The sequence below is a fragment of the Ochlerotatus camptorhynchus genome, unplaced genomic scaffold (assembly GCF_037179485.1).
Source record: "Ochlerotatus camptorhynchus isolate MF236.1 unplaced genomic scaffold, CSIRO-AGI_Acam_v1.1 ptg000313l, whole genome shotgun sequence".
Classification (NCBI taxonomy): domain Eukaryota; kingdom Metazoa; phylum Arthropoda; class Insecta; order Diptera; family Culicidae; genus Ochlerotatus; species Ochlerotatus camptorhynchus.
In genome coordinates this window covers 565,884-591,945 of record NW_027040801.1, presented here as the reverse complement: position 1 = coordinate 591,945, position 26,062 = coordinate 565,884, and the positions used below count along the sequence as shown (strand labels likewise).

Genomic DNA, 26,062 nt, shown 5'->3' with positions numbered 1-26,062 from the left:
AAACTGATGGTATAAAAATCTTGTTATATATCCAACTTTATTACAATAGTTCTCATTAAGTGGCCTAGTTTTAAGTGCCTTTTTAAATGTTATATGAAATCTACGTGAAAACATCGAAAAAAATATGTCCGACCTGGTAAAACGTCGATTTGACTAATTATTTTACATTAAAAAAAAATCTTCAGATCGAGCTAGGCCGAGATTGTTTTTTTATGATTTTCGCATTTAAATGTATGCTCATTGCTAAATTTACCAAAGTATAGTTAAATTCGAGGAAATATAGGAGATATAGATTGTAAAAATCAAGCAAGCAAACATGGCGGTGGCATAAAAGTTGATTTTCATGGGTCATTTGTGAAAAAGTTGTTTTGCTTTAAAAAAATCCTTTACAAACTCATAAGGTTTTAAAAAGGCTTTCATGAAGAAAACATGCAGGCTGAGTTGTATTTATCTAAAGCCATTTTGCTTGATCCTAACCCGTTCAGATTTATGGCAGCATTTATGGAGGCAAAGTTGCCTGCAAAAAGTTAAACGTCAAAGTTTGTTTATCTTTCGATATTTAGTTGCGCTGTGGGATCCAGTGTTCTTCCAGGCGGTTTTCTCCCGATGGATTGGGAGCAGTTACTCAGATAGTCTGTTTTGCAACATTTCGGATTTCGAACAGCTGTAAGCGCAATCGTTCCCGAAAAAGATCCCCTTCTTCCGGATGGTTACAGAAGTGCACCATCCAACGATGCAAGGGTGTACGCTTGAATGAAAATTGCGAAGAGTTGATTCTTTCGCCGAATAAAATCGCTGCTATGGATTGGTAACCAGCTAATCTTCGATAAATAACAGTTTCAGTGGTTTGCTGCCGGTTGTTATTTTGATTGTCATCTATTCGCAAGATCTGGAGAAGGCTGGTATGTTTTTAAACTTTCGACATTGTTTTATTAATTCGAGGGCCACGCTCACTTTACTCTTCTCCGCCAGATGGTCAGTCGTTGATGGTGTGCTGGTTCTTTTAAAGAAGTAAATTTTGCTGAAATCGACTTGAATTTTTCATGCTACTTCGTCTATCCTTCAAGATTTCCTTGTCATAAATTTGGCTTTTATTAACTATGAGGAACCATATTTTAAGCTCAATTGGGAAGTTTATGATGCCCTTTAAAAAGCCTAAAAAGCAACAATAAATGCTTTTTGCTCTTATGCAAAACCTAATGGTTTTAGGATTGCTTTTATAATGATAGAACACGTTTATAAACTATTTTATCAAGACACTAATAAACAATTGCTAATGACGTTTATGCTTGAATTACAGAGCAGTTTTAAGGAGGGATTGAGAACTGCTTTAAATTTATTTTTAAAACAAGACAGTTTTTAACTTTCTTGCCAGACTATAAAAGGTTTTTAAAACAGCAAAAAGCTTAGTAATTCAGTAATCAGTAATCAGTAATCAGTAATGTTTTGCACTTTGAAATGCTGTATTTATACTAAATGGATTGTTCATTGTCGTTATAAAACCATCATAAATCAGAGTGGATGCCAAATGGCTATTGAATTGCTACTTGGGCCGGAAGATCCGTAAAAGTTTTCGCGTGGGTACCCTCACCGAAGCGGCAGTTTTTTCGCAGCGCCGTAGCGATCGTAAGTAATAGATTCGTCGTCGGATGAAGAAGAGGCGCTTTTCCTAGTTTCTTTACAAGCAGAGGAAAATGCAATGAATGGTTTTTGGCATTTTCCTTAATTTTATTGATATTTGTTCACAATTTTGTTTGATATTACAGATTTCTCACCACTGGTGATCACAGAAGCCCATGGATATTTAAAGAAAGTTTGTCAATCTTTTGAAAATACAAAACTTAGCTTCCCCTGGAATGCATATCATCAGAAAAATTTGCAGATCTTCGGGAAAATTAATAGACAGAACATCAGGAGATTCGCAAATTTCTAAGAAATTTGCAAAACTTGAAAGGAAGTTTGTATATCTTCAGATAAATTTGCAAATCTTAAGGAAAATTCGTAGATCATCAAACACTTTCAGAATTTCAAAGAGGTTCACAGGGCACTAAGATTATTTCACCAAAATCTGTGAAATTTGATGTGATGCTCCGAATCTTCCGAATGACGGTTTTATAGCCATCCGGTCCATGTTTATGTCACGATTCCAAATTATTTCTTATATCGCGTTCCACGTGTTTCCGAAAAAAAAAAATTGTGGAGCTCTAGGATCAGTTTTGTGGATGGACCACTTTTACGGATGTTTCGTTGTCTCCTGGATTCATATGTAGGAACCATGACTGTATTCTGGCTAATTATGAACATTTGTGCCCATTAATCTTAATTATAGCCCTAAAGCCACTTTCAAAACCCATAAACACAACTTAAAAAAAAACGTGTTACGACTTTTTTCGCGTTTAAAAAAAGTAGATGATCCCATTTCCAATATTTTTACGTTCGAAATAATCTGCAGACTCTAAGAATTCTAGAGATACCAGAATTTTTGAAATTCATTAAGAAATTGCTAAGTTATGCCATTGCAAACTTGCCGTAAAACGCTTTTTGGAGGCATCGTGTTCGGAGTGTTAACAACCCATTATTTGTAAGGTTCACTTCCAAAGCACCATTATACATAAGGTTAAAACTTTATCACACAAACGTTCATGTAAAGTTCCATAACCATTTCAGTTAAAGCTTAGCAGGGATTATAAACAATGTTTAACCATTTTCGGTAAGGTCAAGTTATGATTAACGTCTATGCGGCATATGATTAACGTCTTCCAACAACAGGATCATACAACCGGTCATCCACCAGAAGGATGTACCAATGAGTGGAGAGAAGAGCCCGCCCTCTATTCACAAAATGTTAAAGACAGGGAGTTGGTATTTCCTTCCACTCTCCCCATCAATTTCGATTTGGACTTCTTTGAAGTTCCGTGAATATCTCGAAAGTTCCCTCGACTTCTTCAACGTTTCCTGGATAGAGTTCCTTGAACTTACTTATGAAGCTACTAAGGCAAATTTTAGCAGCATCCATGTGGCTTTTGAAGGAAATTCGAGCACCTTGTTAAGGCAGTTGCTATTGAAGGCCCTCTCAATTTTGAAATCATGATCTCTAATTCGAAATCCGCTTCTGTACTCTCCCACCAACCCAACATGCAGTACATTTCTAATTCCCGCTTCATTTTCTAATCTCTTCACCGAACTGTCTGTAGACTAAAGTAAAACAAACAACGAAACAAAAACATCAACAACATCCTCCTCATCGTCACCGTGGTTGTCGTCGTCGTCGTCGTCGTCGTCGTCATTTAGAAGTTTTGTTCGCGCGTTGATGACGTTGGTGACTTTCTGAGAAGCAAACAGAGCTCACACAACAGGAAAAATATTGCATCTCGCGCAAAAATGTTTTGTACTTGCTGCGCCGTTCCTCGACCTCCCCCGCCCACCCTCCACAGCCGGAGTTTATTTGAACGAAATGTCAGCTTGTTACCGTTTTTTCTCTCAACTACATCAACACTGCCGAGCCATCCCCTATCCCGTGATGGCTCTGGGCCGAGCAGCGAGCGGTTGAGGCGCGAACGAGAGGTGAGTGAGTGATGTTTTGATGTTTATGTGGGAATCATAGAAAGGTGAAGCCCGGGTTCGGTCCCTTCTCCGGCCCCGGACCGGTGATACGATGGAAGGAACGGAGCAACGGCGGACCGGGAACGGGAACAGCAACAACAGCCAACGAAACATGGCGCGCGATGTTCTTGTTCACGAGCCCTCCAGTTAGATTATGCGTAGATCATTATGTTACCTACACCGGTGGTGGGGCCATGCGAACGAAACAAAAAACAAAATCTAGAGTTGTGTTTTATTGAAGACCGAGCGAGGGAGAGGTGCACAGCGAAACGACTGCAGTTCACGAAGTCTATGATTTATCCCTTTTGGCGCTGAAATCCCGTTTTTATTATTTTAAAACCAGCATATCTTCACTTGGAACTGGTGCAATATGCGCATCGCCCCTCCGACCGACAGTCCGCGGCTTCATCGGTGCATGAAATTTCGATTTTATTTTTAGAAATCATTCCAACCGAGAGACCCCATGCCGGGAGGCGCAGGTTCGTCGCTTCTTTCCAACAAGTCTCCTGAATAAAATCCGATATGAAAGCGTGACTCCCTGACAAATCCCGGATCGGGTACGCCGCCTGGTCCACCGGTGCTGCTGCTGCTGCTGCTGCGAAAATCGTGATCTGCATCGGTAATATAATGGCCCAACAGCGTACTCTCTCTCTCTCTCTCTTTCATCCACACACACACACACAGTGCCACCCCCGCGTTCGCAATTGGAAAACATTTCCATGTACCTTTAGCTCCAGAGCATAGACTCAAGTGTTGCAGCATCCTACCCGACCCGAACCCACTCGGAAACCTCCTAGGGTCGAGCGCAGCTTTTTTGCATATAGTTCACGCGCCCGCGATCTCTCAAGTTTCGTTGATAGAGTCGAGAATTTGCCCTCCAGGACCTTTTTTGACTGGCAACATGAGCCAAGCCTGAGCGGAGCGAGCGGACCGACTGGCGGACGTGAGATCGATTTCCAAAGATTTCGCCTCATGTTTCAACTACGCTGAACCTCTCCGGCTGTTAGGAGTTAGGAGGTGTAGACAAGCGGGGGGGTAGTAGTTACTATTTTCTTGAGCTGGGAAACAGTAGAAGGATGATGATGATGATGATGATGCGCTGCCCCTTGCCAGCAGGGACCCCCAGCGCGGTGTGTATGTGTATCGGTGGAACAGATTCTACAGGTATGGGAAGATTGTGGGACCGAGATGGGAGCGATTCGTCGTCGACGTCGTCGTCGCCCTCGTCGTGTGACCTCGTGTGGAGTGCAAAAGTGCAGCGACAACTTGACACACAGGAGGGGGAAGCGAGAGTGGATTGTGTGAGAATGGTGGCAATTTAGACGTTGCATTTGGAGAGTCGCTCTGGAACTGTCAAATCGCTTGAAATATTGCATGTTGTGAAATGTTTCATCAGAATTTTGATAGGAAGGGCGATGTTTGACAACAACCCGATTGATTATTTACATTCCAAACCGATAGTAAGTTTTCAATGACGGTCAGTGGTTTTAGATGTTTTCCATTGAAAACATTCGGGATTGAAATTGCATTTTAAAAAATTTCGGAAAGTTTTCAATGCTTAGAATAAATAAATACAAATCATAAACCTACCTAAGTATGCACTGTTACAGTCGTGTGGAGGTTCCATCAAATAGTAATCAAAACCTTGCTCTTAGTATTTTTTAGCAAAATTCATCATAAATTTCAATAATTTCTTGCAGAACTTAAGGGGAAAGAGTTTGTCATTAATTTTTGGAAATTCAATAGCCGGTTTTTTTTCGATTAACCAACGAAATTCGGTCAATGAAAATGTGTTCATTGTATTCCAGTAGGCAAGTAGAATGCAATGAACACATTGTCATGAACGGAATTTTGGGTTTGAACGAAAAAACTGCCTTTGAATTTTTGAAAATTAATGACGTTCCCTTTCACATTAAAACTGTAATTCTGATACCTTAATGCTCCGAATACCAGACAGTCCTTTAATGCAGACATTTCCCATCAAGTTCGTTTATCAAGTTGGAAGGCTCAATCGCGTTAGCTTTACGGAGCCGATAATTCATTGTTCATTGTTTGACACAAAATTAACTTATTTTTTCGTCTAGTAAGAGTTGGGCCGAATACTCGCGGCTTACCCGAGGTTAGAGGGGTACATTGTAGTACGTCTACTTTGCAACATCATAAACATGTGTGGTGATTCTAAACGATGGCATTAAGTGATGCTACAATTTACGTGCTGTTTTGAGCACAACATTCAACTTTTAAAAGTGTCCGGATTCAGGTGAAATTGAATTTTATTACGGAATGCACAACGGAAAGATTGTCAAATTTCAATGCAAAGTGACAAACTGCTTCATTCGCAAAATGGCCAATGGCTTGACAAACTTTGCTTAGCTTTAATGCCAACAATGGTCGTGGTGCCGTCAAAATGGCCTAATGTTTGAGATTACTACAAAAACGCCAAGAAACACCAAAATAGCTTCATGAGCAGTTCCAGCTAGACTAGCGAAACATAATTGAATGTTTGAATCGAGCTTTTCGATCGGTATGAAACTTTGCGTAATTGTTTGTTATAGGCAATGATTCACATTTTTGCTAAAATTCGGCCGTTTTGGATCTTGTAAAATTTTCAAAAATGGCGTCCTTGAAAATTTTCAAGAATTTTTAACACGGAAACGGCATTTCTGATCGAAATGACGTGTGAGACAAAGTTGTAGAACAGATTTATGGCTTTTTGAGAAAAATAAAAATTTTGGACTCCCCTCGTCTCGATGAGACTCATCGCCGCCCACTGGCCACCATAGTCGGTCGAACTCCAGACGAATCTAGAACCGCACTACCGTTCATACTTGCGACAATGGTCTGATGAGACCACGGAACCCCACCTTCAAGCTCCTCCCCTGATCCTATCCTTCGTGATCATAAATTAAAATGTTCCTACAGATTGCATTTGTTTTTTTTTATTTAAAAAATCGGACAGGGACTTTTTGCAATATTAAGGTTTTTTACATTTTTCTCGAATTTTGACGTGAAAAAATGATTGTAGGGGAAAAGTTGGCTTCGGCAATGCCTTAACCTATTATCGTCAGGGGGTAAACAAAGTCCTAGAGCACTCAAATTTGGCCAATAGTTGCTCTGAAACACAATGTATCCACATGCCAAAATTGAGCTCTCAAGGACGTTGTTTACCTCCCTGACGATAATAGGTCAAGGTATTGCCGAAGCCAACTTTTCCCCTATATTTTTCCAGAAAAAAACATTTCTATTTTTCTACAACTTTGTCTCAGATGTCAATTTGGACAGAAGTGCCGTTTCCATGCAACATTTTTTTGAAAATTTCAAAGACGTCATTTTGAAAATTTTACAAGATCTAAGATGGCCGAATTTTAACAAAAATGTGAATCAATGCCCATAAAAAAAACAATTATATAAAGTTTCCGATACGTCATTTAGTGTAGAATAAGAACGTTTTAAAATCACCTAAATTTAATATAACTGATAGAACGGATTTGAATATGCGAAACAAGCTCAAACACTTCGTTGATGAAATTGCTTTAGAATCGCAAATATAAATAAATCTAACAGACTTCTTACTCTAGTCAATTTCCAACCCCTTTTTTAATAGTTTGAAGCCGTTCAAATTAGTAAATATTTAAGATCATTAGCGGCTCTGGTTCATATTTTAGGTAAGTTTTGATCATCTCAACATGATTTTAAATTCAGAGCAGTTTTAATAAAATTTTAAGATCGAAAGTCCTGCATTCCATCCAATTAGGACAAAAGGTCGAATAGACATAAGGTCAAAGGGACAAAAGGTAAAAGGGACAAAAGGTCAAAGAGACAAATGATCAAATTGAACTTAGAGAGATAAATGGTCGAATTGAACTTAGAGAGACAAAAGGTCGAATTGAACTTAGAGCGACAAAAAGTGAAATGGACAAAAGGTCGAAGTGGACAAAAGGTTAAAGTGGGCAAAAGGTCCAAATGGACAATAGTTTAATAGATCTTTAAAAAAAATACTCCCGAAGAGCTACTCATGATTAAAGAAGGAATAGGGGAAATGTTTGTAATGTCGGCCTAAGCGTTCCTAATTTGGGCCCATCCATTAATTCAGCAATCGACTAAATTTTCAATAGCAACCAAAAATATCCATTGGTACCGTCCCAATGACGCGTTCATCTAGATAAAATTGATTAATAGCAGATTTTTAGTGATGGGCCCAATATTAGATCCATAGGCCAACATTAGAGCCATTTCCCCTATATTCTAAAAAAAAGCAGTTCTCATTTAAAAAAAGAAAAATATTTAAGGGTTACCCAATCATTTTATCCTCCAACAATTTGACCAATTTATACAGTCCGACCTTTTGTCCATTTCAACCTTTTGTCCATTCGACCTTCTGTCCATCCGACCTTCTGTCCATTCGACCCTTAGTATAATCAACTTTTTGTCTATTCGACATTCTGTTCATTCGACCTTTTGTACATTCGACCCTTAATTCATTCGACCTATTGTCTCTCTAAGTTCAGTTCGACCACTTGACTATTCGAACTTTTGTCCTTTCAACCTTTTGTCTTTCGACATAAGGTCCTTCTTCCTTTTGTCCTTCGACTTTTTGTCCTTAGACTTTTTGTCCTTAGATTGTTTGTCCTTAGAATGTTTGTCCTTAGACTGTTTGTCCTTAGACTGTTTGTCCTTAGACTGTTTGTCCTTAGACTTTTTGTCCTTAGATTGTTTGTCCTTAGACTGTTTGACCTTAGACTGTTTGTTCTTAGACTGCTTGTTCTTAGACTGTTTGTCCTTAGAATGTTTGTCCTTAGACTGTTTGTCCTTCAACCTTAGGTGCTTCAACCTTTTGTCCTACAACCACGGGACCCACTAATAAGTAACGGAATCTAAGACACAATGTCGAAAGGCAAAAGGTCAAAAGACAAAAGAGTAAGATCAAATTAAAAAAGGACGATTTGACATATGGTCGAATGGACAAAATGTCGAATGGAATTTTCGGGAACTAAAAGTCAAATGGACAAAAAGATTGATTGATTTTTTTATTAAAGAAATTTCAGCCGTTGGCTGGTTCGTCTCTGTAGACAAAAATTCGAAATGGACGAATGGACAAAAGATAGAATGGGCAAAAAGTCAAATAGACAACATGGTAAACTAAACAAACTGTCGAATAAGTCACAGAATCTAAGACAAAATGTCGAATGGCAAAACGTCAAAGGACAAAAGGTCAAATGGATGTAAGATCAAACGAAAAAAAGGACAAATTGACTAAGGTTGAATGGACAAAAGGTCGAATGGACAACATGGTAAACTGAAAAAATGTCGAATAAGTCAAAGAATCTAAGATAAAATGTCAAATGAATGTAAGATCAAATGAACGAAAGGTCGAATTGACATAAGGTCGGATGGATTTGTTTTGGGACTAAAAGTCGAATGGTCAAAAGGTCGAAATGAAGGAATGGACAAAAGATCGAATGGAAACCATGGTAAAATGCACAAATTGTCGAAAGAACTTTCGAGCACTTACAATTAGAGTGTTCTTAGTAGAGAGTTTGAGTGTTCAAAAGCATTTATCTGTCAAAGAGCTGCCCGTATTATAGAGGAGATTTCATCTTATCTGTCAATGAACTGCTCATGTTTTAAACAAGGAGTTAGCTCCAAGAAAGACATAACTTTCAACTATTTCAGTTAGTTTACTCAACGCCTAAGCTTGACTTACTGCTATTATCAGCATGTTGCCTTTCCAACCTTTGATTATTTTTATTTGTTGATTTACTAACAGTAATTTGACCTTTGGACTTTTCGACCTATAGCCCATTTTAACTTTTTGAGTATTCGATTTTTTGTCCCTTTAAATTTCATTCGACCCATTGCCCATTTGATGTTTTGTCTATTCAATCTGTTGTCCATTTTAGCCTGTTGTCCATTTTGACCTTTTTCCGCTTTGAATTATCGTCTCCGTAAAGCTAACGCGATTGAGCCATTCAAATAAACGAAATAGGGGACATAATGTAATTTGGGCCCATACATAAATTCAGCAATCGACTAATTTTTCAATAGCGACCAAAAATATCCATCTAGATAAAATTGATAAATGGCAGATTTTTAGCGATGGGCCCAATTTTAGATCCATAGGCCAACCATTTACCATTTCCCCTGGTAAAAAAAATAAAGAATTCTTGTAAGTTCCTGAAGTTTTAACTATTTCCTATAAGATCTTTAAACTTTTTTAAAATTTATGTATTTCCTTTAAAGCTAATGGACCTGTTCTAAGATTCTCTGATGTTCCCTAAAGTTCTCGGAACTTCCCTAGAATTATTGAAATTCTTCTGAAGCTCATAGTACTGCCCTGTCCTGAACAGTCCTTATAACCACTAAACTTCATTGGTAACCATTGAACTTAGGTGGAGCTTCCAAACATTTTATGAAGTTGAAGTTGAACATTTGGGAGCAGCTCAAAATTTCCCAATTTCATACTGAAATTAATGAAACTGCAATAATGTTCCCGCAAGTTCCCTCAGCTCTAGAAACTGCTCTGAGACTTACACAACTTCTTTTAAAATGTTCCCTTTTTTCCTGATGTTCGTAACACTTTCTTGAAGATCTCGGAGTTCCGTAAAGGTCTTAGATCTCCACTAAAATTTTCTGAACTTCTGTGAAGTTCCCGATGATCTCTGGAGTTCTTTGAACTTCCCTAAAATTTACAGTACTTCGTTATGGTTCCTTTAATTTCCCTGAAATCAAAGCGGAATAGTTTATGCAGTTCTTAGATTTTGATAGAAGTTCTCTAAATTTTCCTGAAATTCATGGAATTCTAATTATTCAACATCTTAGAACCTCCCACAAAAGCCTAGACTTTCCTGATGTTATTCAAACTGCCCGAAAGATATCTGAACTTCTTTAAAGTTCTCTAGAGTTCCCAGAATTTTATAAAACTTTCCACTGTTCTTCTGAAGTTAATTGAACGGCCTTAAAGTTCCAAGATCTTCCTCGAAGTTCCCTTAATTTTCCTGAAGCCGTGAACATTTTTTTAAGCTCGCAAGACTCCCCCCAACTTCTAAGGACTTTCCTGAAGTTTTCGGTGCTTCCCTGAAGTTCCCAAAATTTTCTGATATTCATATAACTTCACTTAAGGTCCCGTAATGTCCCGGAAATTCTGGAAATATTCCATAATTCCTCTGAACTCCTTGAAATTTTCTTGAAGGTCATGGGATTGCTCTGAAGTTCTCTGATCATCCTCGAAGAACTTGGAACTTCCCTGAATATAATGAAACTTCCTAAAAATTTATGATCTCTTTTGAAATTCTCTATAATCTCTTTCGGAGAATTAAGAACTCCTTAAAAACTCCCGCAATTTTCATGAAATTAATGGAACTGTCCTGATGTTTGCTGATCTTCGCAGAAGTCCTCGAAATGTTTCTTTAAGTACTCGAATCTGCCATTAAAGACACAGGACTTCCTCTAAAATGTTCTCACATTTTCCTTATTTTTATTTAACTTCCCTAACGTTTCCAAAATGTTCATGAACCTCTCGCAACTTTGCTGAAGTGTTACCTTAAATTTCCAGCAATTTCCATTAAATAATTAAACTCCCATAAGGTTCTGCAAGCTGTCCTGATTTTCTCATGAGCTTCCCTGAAGTTCTTTAAAATCTCTTGACATTATTGGTTCATCCTCTTCTAGGCTTTTTGCGCTTCTGTAGCGAGCGTTTAGCTGACTTTCAACTTAGTGATGCACTTCCACCATTATTGAGAGCTTTCTATGGCAACACCAATGCATTAATTTGTATATTGTGCGGCACAATGATATTCTATGCCCTGGTAAGTTGAGAAAATTTCCAACACGAAAGATTTCCTCGACCAGACCGGGAATCGAGCCTCCGGCTTGGTAATACCGTACCTGTACTGACTAGACTATCTGAGGCCCCTGAAGTTCTTGGTACTGTCCTGAAAAAATGGAACTGTTTTGAAAACCTTTGAACATCCCTGAAGTTCTCTGGACTACTATGAAGATTCCGTAATATTTATGATAATTTCTCAAGCTCTCTGGAGTTCTCCGGACTTTCCTAAAATTCCTGGAACTTCTTTCAGAAGCTAATGGAACTGTCTTGAATTTATCGGTACTTACTATTAAAGATCTTTAAGCTTACCGGAAAGTCTGGACTTTCCTGATGTTTCTGGAATATGCCGTCCTTAGGATCTATGAAAATCCCTACATATCTCTGAGATACTTGGAACTATTCCAAAATTTCAAAAATGTTCCTGAATTTCTCTCTTCTCTAAAGTTCCCTTGATTTCCCTGCAGTTCTCCGAATATCTCCGAAGATACCAGAACTTTTTAAAGGATTCTACAGTTTCCCTGAAGCTAATTGAATCGTTTTAAAATTCTCGATGGATTTTCCAAAAGTTTTCGGAACTGATCACGTTCTCTTGGAAATATCCTGACAATAATGGAACTGCCCAAAAGATCCTTAAACTTCCCTGGAGTTCTCTGGACTCGTGAATGCCTTGGTTCTTCTGTGAAGTTGTCGTAATTTTTCTCAAGGTTTCTAAACTCCCCTGAAGTTATTTAGATCATCCTTAAATTATCGGAACTTCTTGAAGGTTTCTTGAAATAATTTAACTGCCCTGACAATCTCAGAACCGCCATGAAGTGCACCTAAAAAAATGCAGTTTTCCTGCACTGAAGCTATTTATTTCTGAAATCTTAGGGACATCCCTGAAGCTATCGGATGATTCTGGAATTTTTTGGAGCTAAAATGAAATTCTCAGAACGTTTTAAAGCCCCCGAATTGTGTGTGCTGTTAATGGAACGTATCGATGGTGCCTTCAATATCGAGTTGTAGAGAGTTCACTGAATTTCTAAGTGTAGAGGACAATCTCTTAAAAAAAAAACTTGCCACCGAAGTAACACCGCAATGGAGACCAGACGTCAACAAATCCCGAATTTCAAGTGATTGCCCACAAACACTCACTTCTAATGGACAGCATTAGCTCATTGCGCTTAAACTTCCACACGAAAACGCGGCCGGTCGTTAATTCATCCCCATTCCGACAACTATGTGACATTATGTTCTTTTGTAAATCTTGCTAAAAGCCGACGCTCTTACGGCCGTCGGTCGGTCGGTCGTTCGATCGGTGCAACCGTAAAGTAATATCTAAATATTTATCATAAGCTGACAATAAATCAAAATCCTTTTGCGCTTCGCTTCGTCGGTCGTGGAGGCCCCCTGCTCGTCGAACGCGCCAAACTTGCTCTGCAGCTCCCTGCCCTGTTCGGGTAATAGTCCACAGTGTGACATCCACGTACAGTAGGGGATTGTCAGACTCTGCTTTTTTGCCCCACTACTACCGACTGTGCTCCACCGCATCTGGTTGTGTTGTGTTTTGTAGGATTGCTGGGCGATTATTTTCTATTCAATTAAAGTGCTATACTTTTTTTCCCTGCCTGCTCAATGACATTCTATCGCTTTCGCTCATTGCACGGGAGGGCGGGAGAGGGGCTGGCCATGCGGATCGGTGGCAAATGACTCCCAGGAGATATATGTTTGTATGTTACGCGGTCCTTCCCAGTCGAGGACCGGGGAGTGAGGTAGGTCCACGAAGTAGCAGCAATCTACAAATCATAATAGAGTGCAACCTGTGGAGTATCAAATTGCATCGACCCTCGCTGCAGTTGCTGCACGCTGCTTAGTAGCTCTCTATGGGTTTTCTATACTTGTTGTCTAGAAGATAGAAGGAATGAGGAAGCTACGGCTGCTGCTGCTGTTGCCATCATTGCTGCCGTTCGAGTCAAAGTTAGAGTCTATGGTGTGCAAATTGAGCACGGTCAGGCCCCCGGACATAAATATGTGGTAATTGGACTTCGTGGGAATCGATTAATAATGGGGATTGATTTCAACTGGGGTGCGCTCTCTGTCTTTTCTATTCTGCGTGCTGCGTTGGCCTTTGCACTGAACTGGTGATCCCGATGAATAGTCTTTTTTCAACGGGATAGGTTGAGCACTTTCCCTTTTGCGGTAGTCATCTAAATGTGCCTGATTCTCGGAACATTGCAAATGCAATGCAAATCGAATGCGATCTGAAGACTCTATCCCACTCAATCGATTCCAAACCAGGTCCTGATCATTACCCCAAGATTTGAGCGCATCTGGATGCGAACTCGTACTGCACTGGCCCTTAACTGGAAAACTAAACTTTTTGCACTCGTCATCGTAACCTATCGGTATAATGATATACGGAAAATTTTGCAATCGTGGAATCGATTGAGTAGGGTGGAGCAAAATCGATACTTTAATCCACCCTAATGTTCAGCCTGAATGAATCATTAACTGTGCTTGATTTATTCTTCAACTGTTACGAATATTCCATTGTAAATAAGCGTATGTATCTCTTGGCTTCTTCTTCATTTTCTTCGCATTTCAAGCTTATTGCTTTTCGCATATTAGCTTATTGCGTGCTCTCAACTTAGTGTTCTAAATGTACTTCCACAGTTCTTAATTGAGAGCTTTCGATGCTTGTAACATTTTTGCATTAATATAATTAGTTTGACAAGTACAATAATAGTCTTGCCTAGGGATGTCGAGCAATTTTACTACCCGAAAAATTCCTAAACCGGACCGGGAATCGAACCCAGCCACCTCCAGCATGGTCTTGCTTTGCAGCTGCGCCTTTTACCGACTGAACTAAGGGAATCACATTGGAAATTCTGCAACATTCTGACATTCTGAGAGTCTCATTTAAGATTCTGTAACCCCAAAAAAAAAAAAAAAAAACTGGATCGTGTCAATCTTTTTGCTAAAAAATGATCTCTAAAATTCTACAAGATTCTAATTTGAACCTGCATAAATCTTGTGAAGAATTCTGCTAGAATTTCGTACGATTTTTTTTATAAAATTTGGTAGGGATCTCTTTCGAGATATTATCCTGTAATTTTGAGATTCAGCAAGAATAACTTCTGAAATTCTGAAATAATAATTATTAATTATTTCAGTCTTAGATAATGCAGGAATTCAATCTGAGCTACTGCAAGAATCTCATTCAAGCTCTTCTACGGGAATCCTGTTTGAGATTATGCGACAATCTATTCAGAGATTCAAATATTGATTGAAGATTATCTTCATATAATATTTAATATTGTAGTCTAAGATTTCCCAAGGAAGTATTTTTGCTGAGATCTGCAAGAACTCATCCAAAATCCTGAGAGACAGTCAGTCTAATTTTTGCAAGAATCTTATCTGATTTTCTGTAAGTACCTCATTTAAGATTTCGTAAGATTTTGATCTGAGATCCTACAACTCAAACTCTTCTGATATTCAGCTTAAATAATTTCTGATGTTTTACAATAATCTCGTCGGAAAATTTTAAATATTTTAGTCACGGATTCTTCAGGACTCCTATCGGTGATTCAGAAAGAGCCCACTCAAGATTCTACAAGAATCTTACTCAAGATTCTGTAGGAATCCTATCTGACATTCTAAAAAAATGTTATCTCATAGGTGAAAAATAAACATCATTTGGGTTTTTTAAGAATCTTCAAGATTCTGCCACAATATCTTCTAATATTCAGCAAGGACAAACATATTTTGAAGTTTAACAAGAATGCTGTTCAGTTCTCTTCGTAGTTCCAACTCTTCAAGGGAACGTATAAGGGTAAGAGGAAATATTCCGGTCACCGAGGTTACTACCAGAATTATACGCACATCCTCCAGGTGCCACATCTGCTTCAACTTCTCCGCCAAATCGTGGTACTTCAATATCTAGCTCGAGAACGTTCACTGAACATTCCGATCTAACGGTACAGCGATATCGATGAGGCTCCTTTTGTCGTAGACCACAATGTCAGGGCGATTGGCACGAATGTGGACACCCGTAATGATCTCACGATCCCAGTACAGCTTTATGCAGCTATTTTCCAGTACCGGGTCTGGCAGGTACTTGTAGTAGGGTACATTCTGGTTCACCAAGTTGTGCTTCAGTGCAAGTTGTTGGTGCACAATCTTAGCGACATCGTTGTGACGACCGAGATACAGTCAGGAATCCTTATAGCCGGGGTAACGGGGGCGTGAATAAGGAACCGCGAATAAGGATACCCACAGCTTATGGGATTATCACTAATAGGGGCTGTGGTGGATTATCTCATTAGTTTCAATACATAAAGCTATACTGTCTTCGAAAAAGTTGTTGAACTGGGTTAGACCAATAAGCCTGTGCCATTGGATTCAGGTTTAATTGGGAACTATGCCGCTAGAGGCGCTTCACTTTTATATTATTTATGACGGGCGTTATATTTCATGGAACGTTGGACCCAAGTTAGAATATTTCGCGATCCTGACCATACAGAAAGTTGCTGTCTTGAGCAAAGTTGATCAGGTGATCAAGTCCTTTCGGATGGTGGCCATACTAGTTCAAAACTTTCCCACATCGTTATAAGCTGCAAGAGACGGTGCAGCTTCTTCGCCGTTTCCGCAAATAGCTTCAAGTCGTCCATTGTGAAGGTGTGGGTAACATTTGTGCTTCTTCCTACACTTTTCAAATGGTAGAAATAGTTGCATTGGTTGAGTGCCCTGCTGAGGGGATTCATCGCAAGGTAGAACCACAGCGGACTAAATGTGTCGCCTTGGAAAATCTCCCTTCTTATGTTGAGAGTTCTAGAGAGATGTAGCCTGATGACTCCACCGTCCACCTTGTACAACTGCAGAACCTTGACAAGGTCGGAATGCATTACTCAGTCGTACGCCTTCTTGTAGTCGATGTACGCCATGCTCAGGCTTCTCTTTTTCTGGCTCGCCTGACCGGCAATACCTGCATCGATGATGACCTGATCTTTGCAGCCTTGAGTGTTTCGCCGCCAGCCCTTCCGTTCTTCGGCCATAACGTTGTTTACATTAAAATGGTTCTGTATCTTCCGATTTATGTTTTGGTTCTTCGACAGAGGATAGGTCACCCCTCTGGTAATGAATTCTGGTAGCTGTTAGGGGCCTTCTAGTACCATATTGAAGCATTCCGCCATCCGCCATCCGCCCATGGATTGAGGTAAACTTTTTAATACCAGAAGTTGTGCACACAATCTGGTCCTGGTGCAGCTCAGTTCCTCGTAAACCGGGTAGCCTACCGAATATCCTGGGCGGTTACAACGACCGTGGGCATGCTTACTATATCATTACTCCTATCCACTTCGTCTGCCAACCACATCTCATCACTGTTATGTTGAATAGGATTCTCCCACAGATCGGCCCAAAACTGTGTTACATCGCTAATCTCCGGGAGTCCTTCGCTATAGTCGGCTTCCGTTTAACAAGAGCACTCAACCGCTGTAGATGGGCGTCAAGGACCTCAGTAATATCGGCTTCAGTGAGTTCATGGAGCTCTGCGGGCTTGACAATTTCAGCAACGTGACGAACTAGCCTCGATGATCGGTTTCCCCTCTTGTACGGTGTCAACCGACCAGCCTTAGTCCGAAGTGTGATGATTCGGCCCGCCAGGCGTCGCATCCATGCGGGTTTTTGTGCTTTGGGACGTGTACGACTTTCGTCATCTCCTTGCGGGTACGTCCGAAATCCCAACGATCGTACCATAGCTGCAGGTCCTCAAGGTTCTCAACGGCTTCCAAGCGCTGTGGCAAAATGTCCTCGATGAGAATGCTTACTGACTCGTTAACCAATAGGAATGCTGTTCTGTGCCGAGACATGGGGTCTGTCCCTTAAAACTGTGTCCATACGAAAAGCTAGCTCATCCCGTAGTTGCTGTCGTTGCTGGTCCTCTGCTTGTCCTGGAGTGGTTGGCTCCTCCGTTGACGTATTTACCGCAGCAATCGACTCACGTCTCTAAGTCGCAAGTGATGGATTCAGCCCAACAGAACTCCTTCTCGACGTATCGCTCGATCCATTCCCTTCCCTCCACAGTTCACTCTGCACTTCCAGCTTGATACACTCTACCTCGACAGGTGCGAGCAAGTTGTGCGACAGGATTGCTCGCTGCCTAGTTGCTAGTTGGCAAATCGAGGGAACCGCTCATTGCACATATCCAGCATCCTTAATCTGCAGGACATATCCGTCTCCAACCTCGTGCATACGTACCCAAGTAACATTGCAAGTTTTATAGAGGTTTTATAGCATTCTAAAAGTCTAAATCATGGTATACAGAACCCTCATAAAACCAGAATTGTTACTTGGGTAGTAGCAGCGCATTATGCACTGGTTCATCTCCCTTGTCCACATGATCCGCTGCCTTTGGCGACCTTGCAAAGTGAGCGATTGACGCCGGTCAACTACAGCATCATTAGCACGTGCAGCATAGCCTTGGTGTTGTCTATTGCTGTCTGTTCGGTCTCGTGTGTGAGTTACGGGCTGATCCCGTTGACTGAAAGGCCGCTCTTGCACCTAATGTTCCTCCAGCCGCTGGCCGCTCGCTCTGTCCCCCGTCCCAGTACCAACTCCAGTAGGGGTTCCCTCCTCAGGCGATCGCATTGGTCTTCATCTTCTTGTTCTCAACTCCATGTTGGTGTTGCTAATTTCCAGGAAGCTATGGCGTTTCCTCCATTACAGTGTCTACTTGGTTTTAAAATTTCATCGGAGTCTTTGGAGATTCTGACCATAAATTTTACAAGAATCTCATCCGATTTTATACAAGAACTTGTCAAGAATCTCACGTAGAATTCAGCATTAATCTATCTCAAGTATTTCATTTCAAGCTGAACAATGCATTAGGTCCTGAGTAACATTGATCGATTCTCTTAATCGACTTTCTCCTTAGTTAATAACTTGGGTACAGAACCGTCTTCTTGTCGGGTTTGTATTTCATCGATCTGTGTGCTGAAAATAGCTGGGAATGTCTCAACAGGACCGTGACGATGCACAGAGAAAGTCAACGAAGAGAATCTGTCAATGTTACTTAGGACCTCAATCTTAATTACACACTTAGAAATACTTAATCTTACACGTGACGGGATCCATATTTGACATAAAGGATGAGACGTAAACAAACATGTCTTGTAAAATTAAGTGCTCCGAGACTGAAATCTTCGAACGTACGTTTGATTGAGCTGAATTTCGCGTCTATTATGACTCAATTTTATGTCAAAATTGACGCTTGCATATGTCAGTCTCAGAGCACCTAAATTTACATTAATTTTCCTAAGTGTGTAGGTCCTAATGCATTGTTCCGCTTGATTTCGAATCCGAAGAGAAAAAAAATCCCATCCGGTAATAATGACAAACATCCTGAATCTTCCCCATGTGCTACAATTAAACAAATTGTAAATTCATCAACGACTTTATGTCAGCGTTGTTTGCTCCAGTTAACTGGCAATTCCGTACTCCCACCCATAAAGCATATTTTTCACTAATTGGAAATCAACTCCACTGCCCACCAATGCGAGTTCTGCAACCGCTCTCTTACTGTCGGGCAGCGCAAATTACTGTAACACATGTACCTGTGCTTGCGCACAGTGCCAATGCCCATCACCATCGCTTCTTCGTCTTCTTCTTCTTCTTCTTCTTCTTCGATCCCGAGACTCCACGGAACCAGTATTCTACCAACAGCACTGCGATACAAATAAAATTAATAAATTGACTGAACTCGGTGTAGGTTCCCTCTTTGACTCGCACTGGCCCACCCTGTCCAGGCTTTATGTCCGGTCCGGACATAACTGGCTGACTCGCGGGCACGAGCCACACGCTCCCGATGTTGTTGTTATCAGCTTTATTGATGATCGTAAATTATTAATCGAAATTGAGTTTTTAATTTCAGTTTGCCTTCTTTTCCAACTCCCCGCCCGAGCAGTGAGTGAGTGAGTCAGTGTAGGAGATGCAAAGTATCTACCATCTCGCAAGTGCGTATCAACTGCAACTACCTGCTTGAGCTGCTGGCAACTTTCTACGGTTCTCGAGTGAGTGGGTGGAGCAGTTGTAGGTGGATCTGGCTCGGTAACGGTCTCTGGCTCTGGTTTGGAGGCAGATCCGAGAAAGTTCCCCCTCCGGGGAAAGTGCGTTCCTCTCTACTGCTGCTGCTGCTTTACCGGGATTAATTGTTAGCTTGAACTAGTAGGAATGCTCTTTGTTTGAACGACGACGACGACGACGACGAAGATGGTGAAATACCTTCTGTAGCAGTTCGCGAAATGAATCGATAAAGGCTCAAACAAGGTACGGAGCCGGGCGAAACTGTATGTTTTGCTAATGAAGGGAATATGTTTCGCGGATGAACAACGGATCAATTTCCAGTAATTTCGCGCAGTGTTTTCTTCTCCGTGTGCCCCGGGAGCACAACGAGCCTGGGTTGTGAGACTTGAGCTGGGAACTTTAAGTGACGACGACGACGACGACGACGAACTCGATCTGTGCTGTGTCGTTTGTTGAAGGGTTTGAAGGTTTGGTTCTCATCAGCATCAACTCTAGTGGAGCGTGGATTGCAGGGTGAGGCCGAGGGGATTTCGGTGGGAAACGGGAGGAAGAGGGAAATTCACGAAGGTCTTGTTGGTGAGAATGGGGAGTAGAGTTATCTAAATGGTGTGATGTTGTTTTTGTTTTACACTTTCCCACCTAGCCTTGGGTGAATGGATAGGATCAATCTTATTCGTTAATGCAAGAATGCTGTTACTGATGGATTATAAATTTCAAAAATTGGTGGGCTTGTGTACAAGATACTACCGCAAGGTTGACGTAGACTACGTTAAGCTGTTTAGTGAACTTCTCGTGCAATTTTCTTGATATTGATTTTAAATACAGTAGAAGTAGAAGTGACTTTTCTCAAATCAAACGTTTGGTTTCCAATGCGTAGGTGCTTAGTTCGACACTATTTGGTAATTAGGAGAATTCAGCTATTCAGTTTAAAAAATAGAGCAAAAGTTGTTCTCGATTCAGACTAGGAAGAAACGGTATACCGATGAACCTGGCCCAATTATATGCCTTAGTGATTTCCAGTGTGACGAACTCGGCATGATGTACTTGCAGTATCTGGTTCAGTGTTTACAGTGGAAGGCGCATTAGCGATGGTCAAGCTAGCCGTTATTCTCCGAGTAGATTACGAGTCTACACGACTATATGAAGTCTTGGTTTCGGGGCCGGAAACTTCCTGCTTCACATTTTTGAAGGATCCGGAATTCGGTCTTGCTTTCCAGGGGTATCCGACTTCATGCGGGTGAGCAGATATTTCTCTTTGTGTTTCTAGAGAAGCCTAACAAACAAACAATTTTAGGTGCAGACTAGCTTATACAGGGAAATATTAGTCGTGGAAGCCAATTTTCATATTCATAATCGATCATCGAGTTCGGGAGAATACCGAATTACTGATGTAAATTTTGGAAATTTGTATAAGAAAAGTGGTCGAAGTTGCCTGGATTTCTATTAAGTTATAGAGCATATCGAGTTGGGCGCGTAAGGAAGAATTCACTGTAATTTAATCCGAAATTCTTGTGGAATTAAATCTTAAGTTCTTGTACAATTTAATCTGAAATACCTGTGGAACATAATCATAAATGCATTATTATTCTTCTTTTACGCATTTAAAACTTATTACTTATCACATATAAGCTAATAGCGTGCTCTTAACTTCTAAATTGTTCTAAATGCCCTTCCACAGTTACTAATTGAAAGCTTTCGATGTTGTATATGGTGTGGCAAGCAGAATGATTCTCTATGCCAATTTCTGACCCGAAAGATTTCCTCGACCGGACCGGGAATCGAACCTGGCCTCCCACCCTGGTAATCCCGAACCTTTACTGACTAGGCTATGAGTCTCCTAAAATAAATCATAAATGCCGTAAAATTTTAAAATTGAACTCCTGTTCAACTTCTTGTTTAATTTCATCTGCTACTCTTTTAGAATATAATCTGGAACAGTGGTAGAACTAAATATGAAATTCCTGATGAATTTAGTCTTAAAATTTAGAAGATTTTAATTTAAAATTTGATTCTGATACTTGCAGTGCTTAGTTAAAGCACTAAATCAAGCTTAAACTCTTGTATAAACATCATGCAGGACTTGATATGAAACTATTCGATCCATTTATGTAGCATTTAATAAACAAAAAATTATGTAGAATTTAATCTTAAATTCTTGAAGAAATTTAATCAGAAATTCTTATAAAATTTAATTTAAAAATCCTGAGGAATTCAATTTCCAATTCCTATAGAATTTTATCTAAAATTCTTATGAAAATAAATCTTCATTTTTTTATAGAATTTGCAGCATTTAATCTTAAATTCTTGTACTATTAAGTTAATAATTAAATCTTTATTAATTGTAGAGTTTATGCTTAAATTCTTGACGACTGTAATCTTCAAATGCTAAAGAATCTAATTTTAAATTCATTAAGACTTTAGTCTTAAACTCCTGAAGCATTGTGTTATGTAGAGCTCACACCTATCAATTTTTAATTCCTGTAGAATTTTATCTTACATTGTTGTATAATTTAATCTAAATAAAACTTAATCTATCTTTTTGCAGAATATAATCATAAGTTATTGTCGAATCAATACTTATGTCGAATTAAATCTTCAACTCTTGCAGAATCTAAAATTGAATTCTTGTAGAGTTAAATCTTAAATTATTGTAAAATTTAATCCGAAATTCAAAGAAAATTTAATCCTAAATTGTTGTCGAATTAAATCTTAAATTTTTGTATATTGAATCTTAAATTATTGTAGCGTTAAATTCTTGTAGAAATTTATCTCAAATTCTTGTAGAATTTTATCTTAAATTCTTGAAGAATTTTATCTTAAATTCTTGTAGAACTTAATCTTAAATTCTTGAAGAATCTAATCTTAAATTCTTGTTGACTTGAATATTAATTTAGTGTAGAATTGAATCGTAAATTCTTGTAGGATTTCTTTAGGATTTCTTGAAGAATCGAATCTTAAATTCTTATTGACTTGAATATTAATTAAGTGTAGAATTGAATCGTAGATTCTTGTAAGATTTAATCTTAAATTCTTGTAGAGTTTATTCCTAATTATTTTAAAATTAAACCTTATATTGTTTTAGAATTAATAGTTAAATTCTAGAAGATTTTAATTTGTAATTAGTTTAGAATTAAATCTTTAATTCTTGTCGAATTAAATCTTTAATTCTTGTCGAATTAAATCTTTAATTCTTGTATAATTGTATGATAAATTATTGCAGAGTTGAATCTTAAATCATTGTAAAGATGAATCGAACATTCTTGTAGCATTGAATCTTAAATTCTTGAAGAATTTTATTTTAAATTCTTGCACAATTTAATCTTAAATTCTTGTAGAAATTAATTTTAAATTCTTGTAGAACTTAATCTTAAATTCTTGTAGATTTGAATCTTAAATTCTTGTAGAATTGAATCTTAATTTCTTGTAGAATTAAAACGTACGTTCTTGTAGGAGTTAATCTTAAATTTTTGTAGAATTCAATCGTAAATTCTTGAAGGAGTTAATCTTAAATTATTTAAGAATTTATCCTTCAATTCTAGAAAAATTTAATCTGTATTTCTTTAAGAATCAAATCTTAAATTCTAGTCGAATGAAATCTTAAATTGTTGCATAATTGAATCTTAAATTATTTTAGCGTTTTATCTTAAATCATTGTAGAGTTGAATCGAAGACAACAAATCAAGAAGACTGGCAACTCTTCCATTTCCTCTTACAAACGCTATGAGACAGGTACAATCGTGTCATCTGTCGCTCAAAGGTAAATGCTTCGAACGAATTTGATAGCAAAGATTACATCCTCAGAAGAAAGGTTTGTGTATTTGCTCATTTTTCTAAGCGTTGCTTCCACCTTCACTCAAGCGCAGCGCTATTGTATCTGTCGCTTTGATACTGGCAAAGTTGCCAGTCTTCTTGACATGATGTCTTCGGTTGAATCCAACATTTTTGTTGAATTTAGTTTTAAATTCTTGTAGAATGATATCTTAAATTCTTGTATAATAATATCTTAAATTATTGTAGAATTTAGTCTTTAATTCTTGCAGGACTTAATCTTTAATTCTTGTAGCGTTTATTCCAAATTCTTGTTGAATTAAATCTTAGATTGTTTTAGAACTTATACTTAAATTCTAGAAAAATTAATCTGTAATTCTTTCAGAATTAAATCTTAAATTCTTGAAGATATATATCTTAAAATCTTGTAGAATTGAATCTTAAATAATTCTTGTAGAATTGAATCTTTCATTTTTGTAGAATTGAATCTTAAATTTTAGTAGAATTTTATCAGAAATTCTTGTTAAATTTAATTTAAAATTCCTGAAGAATTAAATTTCAAATTCCTGTAGAATTTTATCTTAAATTGTTATGTAATTTAACCTTAATTGTTCATATAATTTGCAGCATTCAATCTTTAATTCTTGTACTATAAAATCTTAAATGCTTGTAGAATTTATTCTTCAATTCATAACGAATTAACTCTTCAGATGGTGACATCTTAAATTCATGAAGATTTTAATCGTGAACTCCTGAAGCATTTGATTCTGTAGAGCTCAAACCTATCAATTTTGAATTCTTGTAGAATTTTATTTGACATTAGTGTATAATTTAATCTTAAATTCATGCAAAACTTAATTTGCATTTGTTCGCAGAATATAATCAAAATCTTTTGTCGAGTCAAGATTTTTGTTCCTGTCCAATTAAATCTTAAACTCTTGAAGAATTTTAAATCAAATTCATGAAAAATTTACTCTTTTTTCTATTTTTATTTTTATTATAGTCACTTTAACACTCATGGGTCATTCGTGACTTGTCCGGGGTTGAGATTTGAACTCATGACTTTGGCATGAGAGGTATAGATGTTTACCATTACGCCGGGGTCGCCCCTAAATTTACTCTTAAATTCTTGTAGAATTAAATCTGAAATTCTAAGCGAATTCATCTGAAATTCTTGCAGAATTTTATCTTAAATTTTTGTGGAATTTTATTTCAAATTCTTGAAGAATTGAATGGTAAATTCTTGTACAATTTTATCTTAAATTCATGTAGAATTTAATCTTCAATTCTTGTAGAATTGAATCTTAAATTCTTGTAGAATTGAATCATAAATTCTTGTAGAATTGAATCATAAATTCTTGCAGAATTGAATCATAAATTCTTGTAGAAATTAATCTTAAAATCTTGTAAAATTTAATCCTTAATCCCTGTTAAAATGAATCTTAAATTCTTGTGGAATTTAATCTTTAATTTTTGTACAATTCAATTCCAAATTGTTGTACAACTGAAACCTTAATTCTTGCAGAATTATTAAATCTTAAGATTAATCACAAATTCTTGTAGAATTGCATTTTAAATTATTGTAGAGTTGAATGTAAAATTCTTGTAGAATTGAATCTTAAATTTTTGTAGAATTTCATCTTAAATTTTTGTAGAATTGAATCTTAACATCTTGTAGAATTGAATCTTGAATTCTTGTAAAGTCAAATCCTTAATTATTGTAGAATTAAATCTAAAATTCTTGTAGAATTTTCTCTTAAATTCTTGTAGTATTGTATTTTGACTTCTTGTAGAATTGAATCCTGAATTCTTGTAAAATCAAATCTTTAATTCTTGTAGAATTTTCATCTTAAATTCTTGTAGAATTTTCTCTTAAATTCTTATAGAATTGAATCTTAACTTCTTGTAGAATTGAATTTTGAATTCGTGTAGAGTTAAATCTTAAATTCTTGTAGACTTAAATCTTAATTTCTTGTAGAATTCAATCTTCAATTTCTGAAGAATTCAATCTTCAGGTATTTAGAAGAATTTAATCCTGTAGAGCTTAAACCTTATCTCTCGTTTAACTTATTGTAGAATTTAATCTGGCACTTTTCGAAAGAATTGAATCTGGAATTCTTGTAAAATTTAATCTGATCTAATTTGTTAATCATTAATTCACGAAGAGTTTAATTTTGATTCCAGAAGAATTTAAAATCTTATTTTTATTAATTTAAATAATCGTTATTTCTTGCTGAATATTCTTGTCGAAGTAAATCATAATTTTCTGTACAATTCAATTCCAAATGGTTGTACAATTTAAACCTAAATTCTTGCAGAATTATTAAAATCTTAAATTTATGTAATACTTAATCTTCAATGTTTGCAGAATTTAATCTTCAATTCTGGAAGAATTTATTTTTCAATTTTTCTCAAACATTGCCTCAAATTCTTGCAGAATTTAATATTCAATTCTTATAGAATTAAGACTCAAATTCTTGTATAAATTTATATTAAATTCTTGCTGAAGTTAATCTTAAATTCCTGTAGATAGTAATCGCAAATCCTTGTAGAATTTAATTAAAAAAAAAAATATTACTGCATTTAATTTTAGATTCTTGTAGAATTTTATCCTAAATTCTTGTAGAATTAAATTATGAATTCTAGTAGAGTTAAATATTAAATTCTTGCAGAAATGAATTTAAATTTCTTGACAGTTTTAATCTAAAATTCTCGAGGAATTTGATCTTTAATTCCTGTAGAATGTAATCGCAAATTCTTGTAGTATTTAATTGAAATAAAGATCTTGCAGGATTAAATATTAGA

General features: G+C 37.5%; 1 protein-coding gene across 12 annotated transcripts in view; it reads right to left on the bottom strand.

Annotated features, from left to right (window-relative positions):
• The window catches only part of mamo (maternal gene required for meiosis), a 530,597-nt gene that overhangs the window by 213,347 nt on the left and 291,188 nt on the right, over positions 1-26,062 (bottom strand). The gene's annotated exons all lie outside the window — the stretch shown is intronic.